Consider the following 17303-nt stretch of genomic DNA (forward strand, 5'->3'; position numbering starts at 1 on the left):
TGAGGTATAGATTAAGTGGGTGAATGGGTCAGTGTGTGATTTGGGGCATGAATAGGTGAGTGGGTGGGTTAGTGGAGTGTTGAGTGAGTGGGTCGTTGAGTTAGTGAGTGGGGGGTATGCAGGTGGGTTCGTAGGTAAGTGGTTAAGTGAGTGGCTGGGTGTGTTGATGAGTGAGTGGGTTTCGCGATTGAGTGGGTGCCAGGGTGATTGGGTTCATGAGTGCTTGGCTGGGTGTTTGAGTGGGTGGGTGGGAGGCGAGTGGGTGGGTGGGAGGCTGAGTCAGAGTGGAGCGCCAGGGTAGCGGAATGTTAACTCCCTCGCCATTTGTATAGGACATCGTGGGTTCGATCCGGATCGTGACGCCTGTATATTTGGAGTTTGCATGTTCTCCCTGTGGTTGCATGGATTTTTCTCTGGGACCTCCGAGTTTTTCATGCATATTTAGAAATATATATTTAGAGGCTTTGGCTGCTATAAATGTCCACGTGATAAGCCACTTCTTTGAGCTATCATTTGTATGCCACATCGTTTCCGACAAGGATCTGTATAGCTCAGTGGGCCTTACCTGGTGAATTTAAATTAAGTCAATTGTAGTTGAACTATTTAAAGTGAATAGGTGGATGAGTGGGTCGGTGGGTTGGTGAGTGGCTGGTTTAGCAAGTGAGAGGTTGGATGAGTGGGTGGGTGGTTGAGTTGTTGGTTTAGAGATTCAGTACGTGGCAGGGTGAGTGAGTGGGTGGGTGGCTTTACGAGTGGGTGGGTGGGTGGATAAGTCAGAGAATGGGGCGCCATGGTGGCTAGGAGATGTTAACTACCTCGCCTGGTATATTGAACTTCGTAGGTTCAATCCCGACCTTGACGCCTGCTGTATATTTGAAGTTTGCATGTTTTCCCCGTGGTCGTGCAGGGTTTTCTCCAGTTTCTCCAGTTTTTCCCTGCACATTTAGAAACATGAGTATTTTGAGCATTTGGCTGCTATAAATTTCCATGTGATAAGCCACTTCGTTAGGCTATCATTTGTGGCCAGGTCGGTTCTGAAAAATAGCTCTGGTAAAATAAAAAATGGTGTCATTTATAGTCTACATAGGATTGACTTCCCAGGAAGTAACACTCATTGTATAAACCCCAGAAGAATATTGTTTTGAGTCACCCAAACCAGAATGTGAACTGATATATTTGTATTTTCAAACGAGGTTCTCGGCCACAGACCACCTGGACAAATATGATGTAGTTTAGTTTGCATATGAATTATTACTTGGGGTTTGTTGACATGATAAAGTTAATGTTTTCTTTGACAGGTCTATTGTGTTGTACACTCTGACAGGGGCTCAGGCTTGTTGGGGCAGCATCTGGCTGAAATGCACCTTCACAACAGGAAGATTGGAGAGAGGCTTCACAAGGAAGAGAAAACTATCGGTATTGAATCATGAAAATGTAAAACATGTGGAAAACTAGGCCCACCGATCCAACCCTAGCATCATGTCAACTATGTATTATGTTGACATTCCTTCGCACTGAGAGTAGGCATGCTAATCGGATCTAATGAATATGTGTAAACAGGCGATTTGTGTGTAAACAAACACACATTTCATACAGCTGTTTATTAATCGTAAAAATCAAGCGATTGAGCTAGTGAATGAGATACACACATGCTGTCATTATTTCATACATGAACACAACCAGTGAGCCAGCGGTCATGATTTTCCACACCTAATCACATCTCTTTGTTTTAGCCATCTTTGTGATGAAGGGAACTGTATTGTTCATGTGTGTGCAATGTACTTTTATATGAATTATGTTGGGTAATATATGAAAGTCCATCAGGGCAAACTCTTCTGCAAAGGAGACTTAGAGAATTCAACATTGCGTCCCTTTATATTTTTGCTAATCGCAATATTTTTCGATTTAAAGCTTTCGTGACTGCAGGAATTCATATTCTTGGTTCTTTCGGTAAAGTCACGTGGAAGGGAAATAATAAAATAATACAAATAAAACATTATATAATAAAATTTTCACGAAGTTTCGGCCACAACGCAAGCAGACGTCCTCAGATGAAGAAACAGAGCTGTCGGAAAGACAGCGTCTTAATGAACACTGGGCAGTGAACACTGGGCAGTGTTCATTAAGACGCTGTCTTTCCGACAGCTCTGTTTCTTCACCTGAGGACGGCTGCTTGCGTTGTGGCCGAAATGTCGTGAGAATTTTATTATATTATGTTTTATTTGTATTATTTCCCTTCTACGTGACTTTGCCGAAAGAACCAAGAATATAATCGCAATATGTTCAGGAGATAAATGTCAAGGTCTGCTAGCCAAAAGAAGGCTTTAGGAGAGAGTTCATGTAGTTTTGCTATTCATTCATTAAAGGGCAATAGAGTAAATGCTCAAATAAATGTTTTCAGCTAATTTTTTTATATACGCTAGATTTACAAGTCTATAATGTACAGAAAATACCATGGTTGGCCAGACCATCGCTCGGCATCTGCATGTGGCTCCTGGGCAGTTCAAGTGTGGCTTTGCAGAGGCGCTGCTAATTTGTAACTCTTCAATTTAACTTTATATGAAGTGAGAACAATCTGGTATCGGAGGCAGGCCATGAGTACTCCCAGGGCACTGAGATTTCTAAACTCAAAATTCCACAGCCAGTCGACACGAGTCAACTTCTGTATGGCTAATCTTTATCTCTTGTGGCTCCCGCGGCCATCTGAAGATTATGGTATGCTGCTGGTAGGGTCAGGAAAGTTGGTCACCCTTGGTATATATCTGTATATGGGTTGATGATTTTGTGCAATGTTCAGCTGCTCCGTCACGACAGGGGTCCCAGTCAGTTTGAGACTGCTAAATTAAGGTTCTCATGTGCTTTACAGATTTTGATAAAAATTTCAGTCTTGAATTTCTCCCAACAGGTATGGACCCTGGGCAGGAGGATGTAGAGTATGTGGGATTCATACGGCTATATGCTGTGGTTACATCCCACATGTGATCTCCGCTTTAAAGTCATGAAACTGGTTGTAGCCCATTTAAATTTTAATATACCCGTTTAACACGTAGGCTTTCGCGGCCAATATCATCCATAATATCGTTTTTTTTTGGGTTAGATCGTTGAAATATAAATTTGTCGTTAAACCCGCCACCACCGACACAGCCAATTCGTAAGGTTTGTCACATAAACAGAACATTCCAATTCGTGAAGGGCTCACAAGTGACGTAATCACATCTATCCCTCCAAGGAATTAAACAGGTGGATTTCTCTACGAATTTGGCTGTCCACCTAATGATGATAGTTGTAATTACTGGCGAAACGTCATACTCAGATTGTAAATGTTGTGGATTTTCTCTCCAACACTTCTGTTTGCTGTACAAGTAGCGGATTGGCATGTTCCGTTTACGTGACAACCTTACTAATTGGCTGTTAGGTGGTGGTGGGTTTAACGGCTCATTTATTTTTATGCGATCTAACCCAGAAAAACTATATTTTAGATTTAATGTACCCTTTTGTTGAAGGACAGCCTGGGTGAGCAAAGTTTTATAGGAACGGCAATAATGTTTACTTGATTAAATTAGTTTTATCATGGAGCGGTGAAATCAGCTGTTGTTCAGATGTCAGTCTAATTAGTATTACATCGTAGAAATATGAGAGTCCTTTGTGTAATAGTCTATTAACCACTGATGATGGTAACATTGGTTTAAGGTTACATTTTAAAAAGAACTAGATTGGCGTACATTTTATCTTGCATAAGTACACAAATTTATAAAACAATATATTTGATTAAAAAAATGCATATATTTTCTTCCATTGCACACAGTTGTACCATTGATAACAGGGCACACAGTTACAACTGACATCACCAGATGTCACTCAAGTTCCCTCAGAGATCGATCTTGCATAACCAGTGTTCACATAATCAGTTATGTTTTCGCTAATTACCAATTACACTCAGCCAGGTTTGACAGACTTGTATGAATGTATGTTGAACTTCCTTTCCACCGTACATAGCCAACCGTGCTAAACGGAGGTGTGGGAATTAAGTGCAGAACCTATCATTAGGATCAATGCTGTTGTATTTTTTATGAGGATATCAATTGGTGGCTGAAATGAGATGTTCAAAGACTACAGCATGATAATCGGTACATAACATGAGTGTCGAATTATGTCTTAAGAATTACCCAGCCATTTGTACGTAAATTTCAACGTTGCTGGGTGACATCTTAAGTCCGTGTTCTTCATTGCAAGGCCCGCGGGCCGGTGGCAGTCCCTGGTGTCCTTTTTACTGCGACCCCTGACGTGCAGTCCCTGACAATACACACAAGTGAAAACACCCCATCATGCTGTCAAACCCCCCAATGGTTTTAAATGTGAGGTGGCTCTTTCACTGATAATGTCTTATTCGCGAAAGTGGCCCCCCTCCGAAAATGAGTGAATATCCCTGTTTTAGGTCAAGGATTGGCCAAATAAAGTAGGTATTATTTGCTTATGTTTCTAAATGTCCGTAATAAAACTATATTTATGCCACCAGCTGAATGAGTGGCAGGAGGACTGGGTGACGTTCTTCTCACGGCAGCGACTGCAGCTTCAGCTGGACATGATAGAGAAGGACTACGGTGAACGGGAAACCCGCGAGCTCTGGTCTCGGCTTCAGGTTCGTAAGCTGTTTCACTCTCGCCCTTAACCCTTTCCTGTTCCGAGACGACTGCTCATTTCAGGATGGGTCTCGTTCACCGAATCTCGGGACGCGCAAGCGGTTCAGCGGTAATTTTATTTAGAGAGGAATAGCGCCGTTGTTTTTAAAGACATTGTACTCGCCACAGAGCACCGTAGCGACAGGACAGCACTCTGTTATAGCTGGTACCAAACTGTGCTACACACCTTCCCGCACGGCCTTGTGGGATCCTCGGTACTAATAAAGTTTTTTTAATATTTACTTCCTATTACGTTCCGATGACGTACACGAGATTCAGCGGTGAACGGGATGCACCCCGCAACTTGCAGTCATCTCGGAGCAGGAAAGAGTTAATACATGTAGCAGTGTAGCTCATCATGTGCACAGCCATATGGGAAACCCATTTGATCGCAGTGGGTTTTCGAGGTGACTTTAAAGGTAAAGTGGTGTTTCACACGCAGGCTTTCGCGACCAATATTATTCATGATAAAGTTTTTTTTGGCTTAGATCGTGTCAGTGTAAATGCGTCGTACACCCACATCCACCCAACACAGCCCATTAGTAATGTTTCTGACATGAACAGAACGTGCCATTTATGTTATTGCTTCGGCACTCTGGTGTGTTAGAGAGGAAACGCAGAACATTTTCAAACGAGTACGACCTTTCGCTGGTGATTACACCCAGCATCATCAAGCAATTGCCAGAAGCGTTCTGGCCTCTGGCAATTGCCTAATGGCAATTGGAGGTGGGTGTACGACGCATGTAAATTTATGCGATCTAACTCGAAAACAACGTTATCATGAATAAAGTGGTGTTGTTTTTTGCGTGGTGTGCAGCTTCGGTTGGGGGATTTTTTTCCGGGATGTAGAGGTGGTTCCGGCACTGCTCCACGGTGACCTATGGACTGGGAACGCTGCAGAGATTCATGAAGGGCCCGTGATCTTTGACCCAGCCTCCTTCTATAGGCACTCGGAGTACGAGCTTGCCATCGCTGGGTAAAAAAAGCTACAAACAACCAAAACAATAGCAGCAACTGCCGTTCACTGCCCTGTCTGTGGCATGCAAGGTTCATTCGTATAACCTCTGTGGCAAGGGCTGGCTCATTAAATAAATAACAGAGACCAGGTAGAGTTGTGGTTGAGATCTCTACATGCTGAGGTCTCCATTCTCTATATTTGCTAACTTACAAAGACTCATCCTTCCTTGCTAAGGCTTTTTGGGCAAATCCTGTTAAAGCTGATACGGTGCACAAAACAATAGTGGAACGATAAAACTCTTATTTATCCACGGCGCTTGAGGATGCTTGAATGTTCCAGAAACTCAGTTTATCGAACAAGGAACCCCTGGTTCAGAGACAAGTTGCCACTGATGTGCTTTACCAGGAATCCAAGCTGAAGATAATTCATTACACGTCAAATGGAATTCAAACCCTCAGAGCTGGGATATGCTTCAGTGAACAAAAACACATTTGACATTATGCTTACTGAGCAGCCATTGGTGACCAAGTTGAGACCACAGCATTCCTGCCCTCAATTCGCAGGAACGTTTGTTGATAGATGGCTCACTGAATTTTGAACGGAGGACCTCAATGGCATTGGCTCGGTGCTCTGACATTGAAATTAACCTCGAGCCACTCAATTACCTGCATTACGTTGAATTTGTGAAAATGTTCATTTTGATTTTAAAGCTTTCGTGACTGCAGTAATTCATATTCTTAGTTTTTTCGGTAAAGTCACGTTGAAGAGAAACAACAAAATAATAAAATATATATAACAACTAAAAATTCTCACGACGTTTCGACCATAACTCAAACGGTCGTCTTCAGGTGTGTTGGTTCGCATAAATTAATTTTTAAACGGCGCATTTATTTATTTATAAAAACCGTTAGCGCCACGCGCAACGATTTGGCAGTTTACCCAGGACTAGTCCATCTATATTCTGAAAAGTGGAGGGGGGAGACGAAATTTTGTATAATGTATGCTGTCTGAAAGCCACTGTAAGCGTGAACAATCAATTAAGACCTGAAATGGTTTATCAAATCTTTCCAATGATTGCTAAGATAGAATCCATCTTCTCGGTTGAAATTGTCTCTGTGCTTGTATATGTGGATAGCCTCATGAACGAATCTCTCATGGAAGCCAGATGGCTTACAAAGAACCTCTGTCTTGGAAAAGTCAATGTCATGTGAGCCTACTGAATTATAACAATGATCTGCCACGGCCGAGGTGTTGGTCCTACCGTGTTTAAGGTCTGCTTTGTGTTCACGAATGCGGTCCGAGACATGGCGCTTGGTTTCTCCAATGTAACTACTACCACAGAGGCAACTTAGTTTGTAGACACCAGGGTATTGTATGTCCGGAATCACATCTTTTACAGACGGAACCAGATCACGGATTTTATGTAATGTGTTGAAATGGACCTGGATCTTGTGTTTATTCAAGATTTTGGAGATCTTTTTTTGTGATCCCAGCAATGTAGGGTAAAGTGATGGTTTTGAAAGGCTCCTCAAGAGGGTTCTTCTTCATGGTTTGAGTGATAGCTTTGCGGATTGTATAGTCGGAGTAACCATTAGCCCTAAGAGCTTGGTGTACGTGCTTGAGTTCACTGCTTGTGTGTTCCTGGTCGGATATGCATTGGGCTCTATGATACAGAGTCTTGATGAGAGAATTCTTCTGTGATGGATGGTGGTGGGAATCCGGTTTCAGATAAGCATCCGTATGGGTAGCTTTCCTGTAGACAGAGTGGCTCATTGAACCATCAGGTCTCTTTTTAATTAGGACATCCAAAAAAGGTATCTTGCCATCTATTTCGACTTCCATGGTAAATCTGATGGCTGGGTGTATGGAATTGATGTGGTCGAAGAATTGGTCTAGAGCAGGCCGGCCATGTGGCCAGATGACAAAAGTGTCATCCACGTACCTCTTCCATAAGGTTGGGCGCAGAGTGGCAGTCTGGATGGCGTCAGTCTCAAATTTCTCCATGAAAATGTTAGCTATAACTGGAGAAAGGGGGGAGCCCATTGGGGTGCCCTCAGTTTGTTTGTAGAAAGTTCCATTCCAAGTGCAGTATGTATTGGTTAAACAATGTCTCACCAGGGGGGGTACCTCAGTGTTTAGTCCTTGATGAACTAAGTCTTCAATGATTGCAATGGTGTCAGGTACAGGAACCTTGGTGAATAAGGAAACTACATCAAAACTGACAAGCAGGTCGTCTGGGGACAGGGAAATACCCTTGATTGTCGATACCAGGTGAGTAGAATTTTGTTCTGAAGACGACCGTTTGAGTTATGGTCGAAACGTCGTGATAATTTTTTATTGTTTTATATATATTTTATTATTTTGTTGTTTCTCTTCAACGTGACTTTACCGAAAAAACTAAGAATATGTTGTTCATTGTTATGTTGTTCGTGCTGGAACAGCAGCATTGTAAGATTTTGAATGTTTGGTGTTGTTTGGGTACAGGATGTTCCAGGAGCTTTAGCTCTACGCTTCACTCATCCTACCACGCTCTCATCCCAAAGTCACAAGGCTTCGGCAAGAACCAGAAGCTCTAGCAACTCTTCCACTACCTGAACCACTGGAATCACTTTGGGACAGGATACCGAGGGTCATCCATCTCCACCATGCGCAGTCTCCTCAAGTGAATGAACGGTGCAGGAAATCGTGGGCTATGGTGTATGACTATACAAATTCTTATCGGCCATGATATACATTGTTGAATAAAGGCCTTCCCTAAGCCACCACTCAATCTCACAAAACTAGTCCATTTAAATGCTGTGCAATGCCCTAGGCATTCCACGTGAGTGTGACCGGGGGTCCCTTTGTTCCACATCCTGGCCGTGATCTCCACGCGAAAACTGGGTCAGTTAATGTCCGAATCAGAATCTTTAATTAGGCTGGACGAATCTGATGAGCTATTAAGCTCTTTTTCACAGATGTCCAGTCGGGGCGAGTCAGAAAGTTACAACAACAAACAACAATACAAACAGATAGGAGGGCAAAGTAAAGGAACGCGAAGCAAATTTTGACTTAACTTTCGTGGCTGCAGGAATTCATATTCTTGGTTCTTTCGGTAAAGTCACGTAAACACCAAACAAAAACAATAAAATAAAGACCGCTTGTGTTGCGATTGAAACGTCCTGGGTTTTTTGCTTTTATTATTTTCAATTTATTTTTTATTTGTTTTTTTATTGATTTTTTTTATTTAATTTGAATTTTATTTCTTGTTTTCTATTTACGTGACTTTACGGAAAGAACCAAGAATATGAACGCTAAGCAAGTCATGAAATAAAAATATATAAGAGTTCAAATTGCATTAGTGCATCAATTCCTGCCAAATTTTTTTATCACCAAATGCCATTTTGGGCAAGGCAGCATAACAAAAACAATCCCAGATGTTTGACTAGTACCAGTTACAGTGTATGTTTTTGTTGTTGTTTTGCTATGGGAGTAAACCCTTGCAGAGAAAGGGACCAGAATTAGGAAAGCGAAGCCAGGCACTCCTTCAGAAGATGCCATGCACGGGCGTGACCACTGCACCACCCTGACGCCCAAACAAATGGAATTCAAATAATCTGCAATACTGGCAAATAAACCCTATTAGTATCAACCGAATGTCTGGACAATCTGACCCCCTCTACACAAGCAACAGCTGAGAGTCAACGCTGTGATGCTGTGCGATTGGTGCAAGTGACCCATCGTTGTGTTTTAATGTTGAGCGGTTAAACTTGCACTGTTGTGGGGTGAGGTCAAGGCCAATGGCTGCTTCCAGCGGTGTCAAGATCAGCGTTTTGAAGAGGCTCACGAAGGATGATACTTGGCAGTTGGGTGCAGTCTCCCTCCATTAACAACAGAGGGCAGAGGAGCGACGCTCACAACAATTGGCTGAGCACTGGGCGTATACAACGCATGAAGTCGGCAGCAAGTTTATCTCATGGAGTTGACCCGCACACGACAACTGGGTCTGTCCCGCGTGTTCACGCTATAACGCGGTTGCCTTCATTTAGGGAACGCGCACCGCCATAAGGCGACTTTCTTGAGCTGCGCGGTTGAGCGAGACGAGACGGTAACGCGGCGGCGTCCCCCCAAGTTATTTGTAACCCAATTCTGACTGCGCGTGGACATTCATTACGGGGGAAATATTTTCGCTTAGCGCTGCACTTTTCAGGAACGCATCTACTGCGTTAAACGAGGACCCGTCGTACAGGTGCTGTGCACACTGTACTCGGAATCAAAATCTGTTTTGACCCTGGAGAAATCCGAAGCGCTATCAAGCTCTCACTCACAGGTGTCCAGTAAGAGGCGGTGGGGGGGTCACCAAGTGACACGCAGCTTTACCGTGGAGTAGACCGCGAGGACGCCAGCGTCGCCTAGGCAATGCCCCCCCCCTCTGGCTCTGCCTGCCTCGCTCTGTGCACGTGAGGTGTCAACCACGTGACGCGGGCCACTGCGCGCGTTGCGTCACCGCCCACCGTGGGGGGCCCCTCTGCTACGTCCACATCGTACAGTCACACATTCATTAATAGTTACTCTTAATCATGTTTATGGTCATCGTCATTAAAGGTGAGTTTAATAATACTACTACACAATGTGTGCATTAATATATACGGCATGAATAAAATGCACCTGTAAATATTCTAAGTAAGTTTGACCTGACATTATTGCACAACAATTGCCCAGCCACTGTGGGATGTTTATCCTCCAATGTGTATCTGGCTCTGACCTGACTTATATAAAAGTGCAGCTCTGCAATTGCTTGGTCACACCACCACTGGTGAAAAGACCTTCATGAGAGCGAACTCTTTACGAGTATTTGGTCTACTTTTCCATATAACAATAGGGTTTACCCTTTCTGGCAATACAACAGGTGTCAAGATGTTAAAACACCAAACAGAATCCTTATTCAAGGAATCCTGTCTGCATTAACCACACGTACTTGTGGTGAACATGGAAACATGCTCTGATAATATATGCATTGTCTTTGAAACTGATTAGTCCACACCAGGAAGGTCCCATATTCTACTTTTCCACGTTGACCAGATGTGTTGGAAGAGCCGGCTGAAAGCCACACTTTGCTGCATCACACACGACTTGCCGATCAGCTAACTGTGGTGTACCCATTTAGCGACCTCTGGTCTGTGAGTTCAGTTTACTAACCATTAAAAGCATGGCAGCTTTCTAAGTGGCTTTTGTGACAATTCACCTGTGTCATTATCTCTTGCACAGCCTGAAATAAGTTTTGGCGTAAGGGAAGGAAATTATGACTCACCCACCTGCACCTGCCTTGTGCTCCCAGACACCTAAGGACCTTACTACCGCTGTGAGAAATTGACGGGCGTAGACTGCTGCATGGCGATGATGTATTCACGTCGTTCCTGCTGTTTTCCTCTTTTGTTAGGTGATGCAATTGGTGTGCCAACACCTCCAGATGCAGTTCCTGAAGGACGTGGGCATTCGGGACATGTTCGTTTTGCCTGCGAGTTTGTCCGAACACACAGGGAAGTCAGCCTGTTCATCGAGGTGCGTTTCCCATGTTTATTTAACTCGATTGGTCGTCTGTTTGCAAGGTCATGCTGTGCCCAGAGGTCACCCACTGAGTTTTTTTTACCGTAACATTACCGTCACTTGGGTTTGGTGATCGATTCAACAGGGCAAAAATATTTGTAAGAAGCGTAAACATGGCAACGTGATCATTGTCAGGCCACGGAGGACCTTCAGAATGCCGAGTATGATCTTTAAATTTATCCTGGGCTGGTTCGGGGGATATTTGAACAATTTGAATATTGGGGAGATATCGTCTTGCTACGGGTCTGAGTGAGAAGTCTCCCAGCGGTTTTTTGAGTCCATAATCGAGATTTTTGGGTTAGAGCACGTAAACATGCACTCAATGATACACTAAATATGCACTATTTATTTATATATACAGTGAGGCAAAAAAGTATTTGATCCCCTGCTGATTTTGTATGCTTGCCCACTGACAAAGAAATTATCAGTCTATAATTTTAATGGTAGGTTTATGTGAACAGTGAGAGACAGAATAACAACAACAAAATCCGGAAAAACGCATGTCAAAAATGTTATAAATTGATTGCATTTTAATGAGTGAAAAAAGTATTTGACCCCTCTGCAAAACATGACTTAGTATTTGGTGGCAAAACCTTTGTTGGCAATCACAGAGGTCAGACGTTTCTTGTAGTTGGCCACCAGATTTGCACACATCTCAGGAGGGATTTTGTCCCACTCTACTTTGCAGATCTTCTCCAAGTCATTAAGGTTTTGAGGCTGACTTTTGGCAACTCGAACCTTCAGCTCCCTCCAGAGATTTTCTATGGGATTAAGGTCTGGAGACTGGCTAGGCCACTCCAGGACCTTAATGGGCTTCTTCTTGAGCCACCCCTTTGTTGCCTTGGCCGTGTGTTTTGGGTCATTGTCATGCTGGAATACCCATCCATGACCCATTTTCAATGCCCTGGCTGAGAGAGGAGGTTCTCACCCAAGATTTGACGGTACATGGCTCTGTCCATCGTCCCTTTGATGCGGTGAAGTTGTCCTGTCCCCTTAGCAGAAAAACACCCCCAAAGCATTATGTTTCCACCTCCATGTTTGACGGTGGGGATGGTGTTCTTGGGGTCATAGGCAGCATTCCTCCTCCAAACACGGCGAGTTGAATCATTCAGATGTTCATTGGCAAACTTCAGACGGGCATGTATATGTGCTTTCTTGAGCAGGGGGACCTTGCGGGCTTTGCAGGATTTCAGTCCTTCACGGCGTAGTGTGTTACCAGTTGTTTTCTTGGTGACTGTGGCCCCAGCTGCCTTGAGATCATTGACAAGATCCTCCCGTGTAGTTCTGGGCTGATTCCTCACGGTTCTCATGATCATTGCAACTCCACGAGGTGAGATCTTGCATGGAGCCCCAGGCCGAGGGAGATTTACAGTTCTTTTGTGTTTCTTCCATTTGCGAATAATCAAACCAACTGTTGTCACCTTCTCACCAAGCTGCTTGGCAATGGTATTGTAGCCCATTCCAGCCTTGTGTAGGTCTACAATCTTGTCCCTGACTTCCTTGGAGAGCTCTTTGGTCTTGGCCATGGTGGAGAGTTTGGAATCTGATTGATTGATTGCATCTGTGGACAGGTGTCTTTTATACAGGTAACAAGTTGAGATTAGGAGCACTCCCTTTAAGAGTGTGCTCCTAATCTCAGCTTGTTACCTGTATAAAAGACACCTGGGAGCCAGAAATCTTTCTGATTGAGAGGGGGTCAAATACTTATTTCCCTCTTAAAATGCAAATCAATTTATAACATTTTTGACATGCGTTTTTCTGGATTTTTGTTGTTGTTATTCTGTCTCTCACTGTTCAAAAAAACCTACCATTAAAATTATAGACTGATAATTTCTTTGTCAGTGGGCAAACGTACAAAATCAGCAGGGGATCAAATACTTTTTTCCCTCAATGTATACTAAATTCTTCTGTTGATATGTAAACTCTGACTTTAACATAGCCACTTCCGTGACCAGTTACATGCTAATTCGTCACATTAACATTATGCTAATCTCCCAGTTACATGCTAATTTCTGACTTTAACATCCTGCTAATCTCTCACATTAACATAGCTACTTCAATGCAAAATTATTCTGTTGATATGTAAACTCCTTTGTCAAGGCGCTCTGCTCCTCCCATCCAGCTTAAAATACGCTGCCAAGCTTAGCAGTGTTCATTGGAGCGCTGTCTTTCCGACAGCTCTGTTTCTTCCCCTGAGGACGGCTGCTTGTGTTGTGGCCAAAACGTCGTGATAATTTTATTTTATTATGTTTTATTATTATTTTATTATTTCCCTTTTACGTGACTTTACCGAAAAAACCAAGAAGATTAATCCCTGCAGTCACGAAAGCTTTAAATCGAGATCAACACACGTGGTAGGAAACAAGTATCGTATGTTATAATAACAATATAAACATGTAATATTCACGGCAATGGCAGTGTTGTTCAGCGTGCTCTGCTGTGGAAGCCAGCCACATGAGTTTGATAACCAGTCATGGCTAGTATCAGTGGAAAGCAAAATCTGAACTGGTTCAATGCTTCGCTGACCCAGACTGAGCAGTATGGAGTACTAATAAGTTAACCCGATGATACATTATTATTTGGCAATGCTGTTGCTGCGTTGGCAGTGGTACCCAAGAACAATTTACTAAAAAGCTCAACACATTAGTCAGTAATGTTGTGGCCTCAATAGACACAACATTATATGCAACGTTTCGGGCAATGGTCCGTCTCCCATTTGTACAATGAAAAAGGGCCATTGCCCAAAAGTCTACATTTTTCCATTTTTATTTAATTTTAAGGTCATTGTTATTTACGAACGTGTTGAGTTCCCATGATAATTAAGAACAAATTTTGGTAAGAAAAGTCCTGTTACTATGATGAATGTATCCTATAGACAAACATACAAATTCATCACAGGGTTGCCTAAAGCTTGCCAATAGAAAATAATGCCGATCAAGTTGTGGGCACCCGACATTCACTTGCCCTGCGGCCACTCCCTCAATGACACGAGTCGCATCGACTCAGGGTCCCGCGGGTAGTTCCACGACTCGGTGGTCCAGGAGAGTGGCACGAGCGATGCGGGCATCAGCTGGGGCGCCACAGGGGCAGCCACGCTTCGAGTCACTCGCACAGCTCTCTGTTCAGCACGACGTGAACGCATTCCCAGCCTTCTGATCTATGTGGCTTTTCCGAATGAAGCAAATTGTCACTGATAATTTAGCACATTTGCTAAGCTATTTAAAAGTATATATAGCGATTCATTTTATATAGCGTCGTTCATGATAATTGCATCTCAGAATTGCTGAGGAGCCAAAGACCAAGCTGGAATATTGCAAGGGAGGTGAGCCTGCGCCAACAATTGCCCTGCATTTCTATATATGTCCAGATGTTGCCAGCCAATTAGTGAGTGTATATATGTGGAAGGAAACTGGAGCACACAGATAAGTCACTGCTGAGTGCATTAATCACCCTTTGTGACATTTGTTTGTTTTTAAGTAAGAGGAGAGCGGAGTTTTAATGCCATGTCCTGAATGGGCCTTCCACAACAAAGTCCTCATTCAGGATCCCAGTCCCACAACATTTCAAGCCTGCCTCTCAGTTCTACTGCTCTTTGCACTGAACATTTAAACCTACTTATTGGACCTTCTGATATGCCTTCTTTGGTATCATGACATGCCATTTCCTATACTGGGTCATTGTAATCAGCGCTCCATCATGCCTCCTTGTCAGTCAGTAAACTTCTAACATTGGTGTCGTGTGTGTCTGTTGCAGGGATACTCTGGGGGGCCCTTTGTTTGCCAGGACTCAAACGGCCGCTGGTTCCTTTCTGGAATCGCCAGCTGGGGCGTTGGCTGTGCACGGGCTTACCAGCCAGGTGTCTAGCGCACCGTCGCCAAGTTCATGGACTGGATTCACCAGAACATGCAGTAGTCTCTTACACATTTCTGCACAAGCAGAATACTATAGACCAGGGATATAAATATTATGGGAACTATACATCAAAATAATTAATTAAGGCAATAAATATATTTTTCAAAAACTGATTTAAAGTTAATGTTTAAAGGTTAATTTAATGAGCTGAATACTATATTTTAACTGCACCATAATGCAAAAATGATTTCCAAGTGAACACGGATTTTGGGTCAAATCAGAAAAGTCTTTTTTTTACATGCGTTGTCAATAGCGTTTTTAACTTTTGGGTTTGCCACACATGTCAACGGGCCTGGCAAAGCAAACATGAGCATGATGTTGGCATTGGCAGAAGATGAAGACAGAGCTTGCTATTTTTCAATGTTGCTTAATTCTTTCAAAACTGACACAATGGACAATGAATGCACTGTCTAAATATTTGGCCCAACCTGATTATACATGATAGCAAAGTGATTGTTGTCCAAACTACGTATGATACATTTATATTCTTGTTTTATTTTGACCTGGGTCATCAACTCGCATCTCCCATACATTAATTGCCATGGATGTTGAGCAGTCGGGGTACTCAGAGGGGGTCTATTGGCCTTCTAGGGGACCACTGCAATGATCGGGGCATCCAGAAGGGATGATGAGTTCCACAGGGAGAACGTCCTTTACAGAGGTTGTCTTAGAGTATGTCCATGGCAAGGTTATTGGTGATTATCTTCACCTCCCCCGGTCAACACAGTCCATGAGTTTGTGAGTTTTGCTTTACTAACGACGTGAAAACAAGACTGGTTTAGATAACCTCATGAAATGTGCTGCATGGCACTTATCTGAGACGCCCCTTATCTGAGACGCTCCTGTGTAAATGGCGTGATATCAAAACCATTATTATAGTGAACTACATGACGCGTGTAAGAAAACTATATAAACATCTATTGGAAACATTTCATGAAAATATGTACAAAAATGAACACTTTAATAGTGTTTCATGGTATTCCAAAAATCATAGCATATTTGATTGGTTAAGATGGTTTACTGGTCGGGATGATAAATGGCAATGATCCTTCATCATGTAAAAGACTAAGCTGCTCTCAAAAATATATATATTTGAAGATCGTATTCACACTCTGCAACAGTCTATTTTCCACATCAAACCATAATGTGTCTGTCGACTGCAATTGGAAATTGATGCATGCTTAGTAGCAATCGGGTAAATAAACATTGAAATGTGTCACATGTTCGTGTCTGGTGGCTTTTTGCTTGAGATTAGGGATCTTGTGAAAACAGTTATAAGACTTTATATGAAAACCTCCTCCACAGAGGCCGATTTTGACACTGTTGGTACAAGTCATCAAAGTCCAATTAGCTCCATCCACATCCTTCTGTACCACATCATTCCATCTCTCTTCTAGCCTATGACACATCCATTTAGCCCCATCCAGCCAAACAAGCTGTATCATGGGACCTTTTTCCAGAATCAGTGTGAAAAATAACAAAAGGTTTTACCCTTTCTGGCAGTAAAACAGGAAGTGGTGTTAAAATGTTCAAACAACCAATTAGAAACCTGTTGCAATGAATCAAGTCTGCATTAACCACACACGGTACTTGTGGTGAATATGCAAACAAACATGCTCTGATAATATTTGAATTGTCTTTGAAACTGATTGGCCTACACCAGAGATCGCCAAAAGGCGAACAGTACAAAGGCAATGCCACACGTATCGGAGCATTTATAGCTAACCACCGTGCCCACCGCTCCCCACTCACTCGGTGTGCTAACCGCGGTGCCACCACTCCCCCCTCACACAATGTGCAAACCACTACGCCACCAATCTCCACATTCTCACACTGCGCTCACCGCTGCGCCACCGGTCCCCACTCGCATCTAGAATATGAATTAAATGTCCACAGTCATCGTTTTCTGATTTCTGGAATAATTGTGCCAGAAATAATACGAGTTGCATTCCATTCAACATTGGGAAGGGGTCTGCCCTTCGTTTAAGTGCCTGGCTGCTTACAGAATTGTCGCAGACTGTTTTGCCTCAGCAGCTTTCCTCTTTTCTCCTGATGACGATCAAAACGTCGTAGTTTTTTTGTTATTTTTAAAAATTATTTTCTTTCAACTTATCTACGTGACTACCGAAAGACCCAAAGAATATGATTTCATGGATATTTATGAGGTC

General features: G+C 43.0%; 1 long non-coding RNA gene across 2 annotated transcripts; it reads left to right on the forward strand.

Annotated features, from left to right (window-relative positions):
* Positions 1–746: 746 nt before the first annotated feature.
* Positions 747–16354, forward strand: LOC142924082 (uncharacterized). 2 transcript variants are annotated; one of them, XR_012941223.1, is made up of 6 exons: positions 747–1416; positions 4517–4639; positions 5497–5655; positions 7818–7908; positions 8122–11178; positions 14977–16354. It is a non-coding gene; the product is annotated as an uncharacterized LOC142924082 (long non-coding RNA). The 2 variants fall into 2 exon arrangements; XR_012941222.1 differs by lacking the exon at positions 7818–7908 and having other exon boundaries at positions 748–1416.
* Positions 16355–17303: the final 949 nt, after the last annotated feature.

Source organism: Petromyzon marinus, chromosome 8 (genome assembly GCF_048934315.1).
Source record: "Petromyzon marinus isolate PM22_M1 ecotype Great Lakes invasive population chromosome 8, UKy_Petmar_22M1.pri1.0, whole genome shotgun sequence".
Taxonomy (NCBI): domain Eukaryota; kingdom Metazoa; phylum Chordata; class Hyperoartia; order Petromyzontiformes; family Petromyzontidae; genus Petromyzon; species Petromyzon marinus.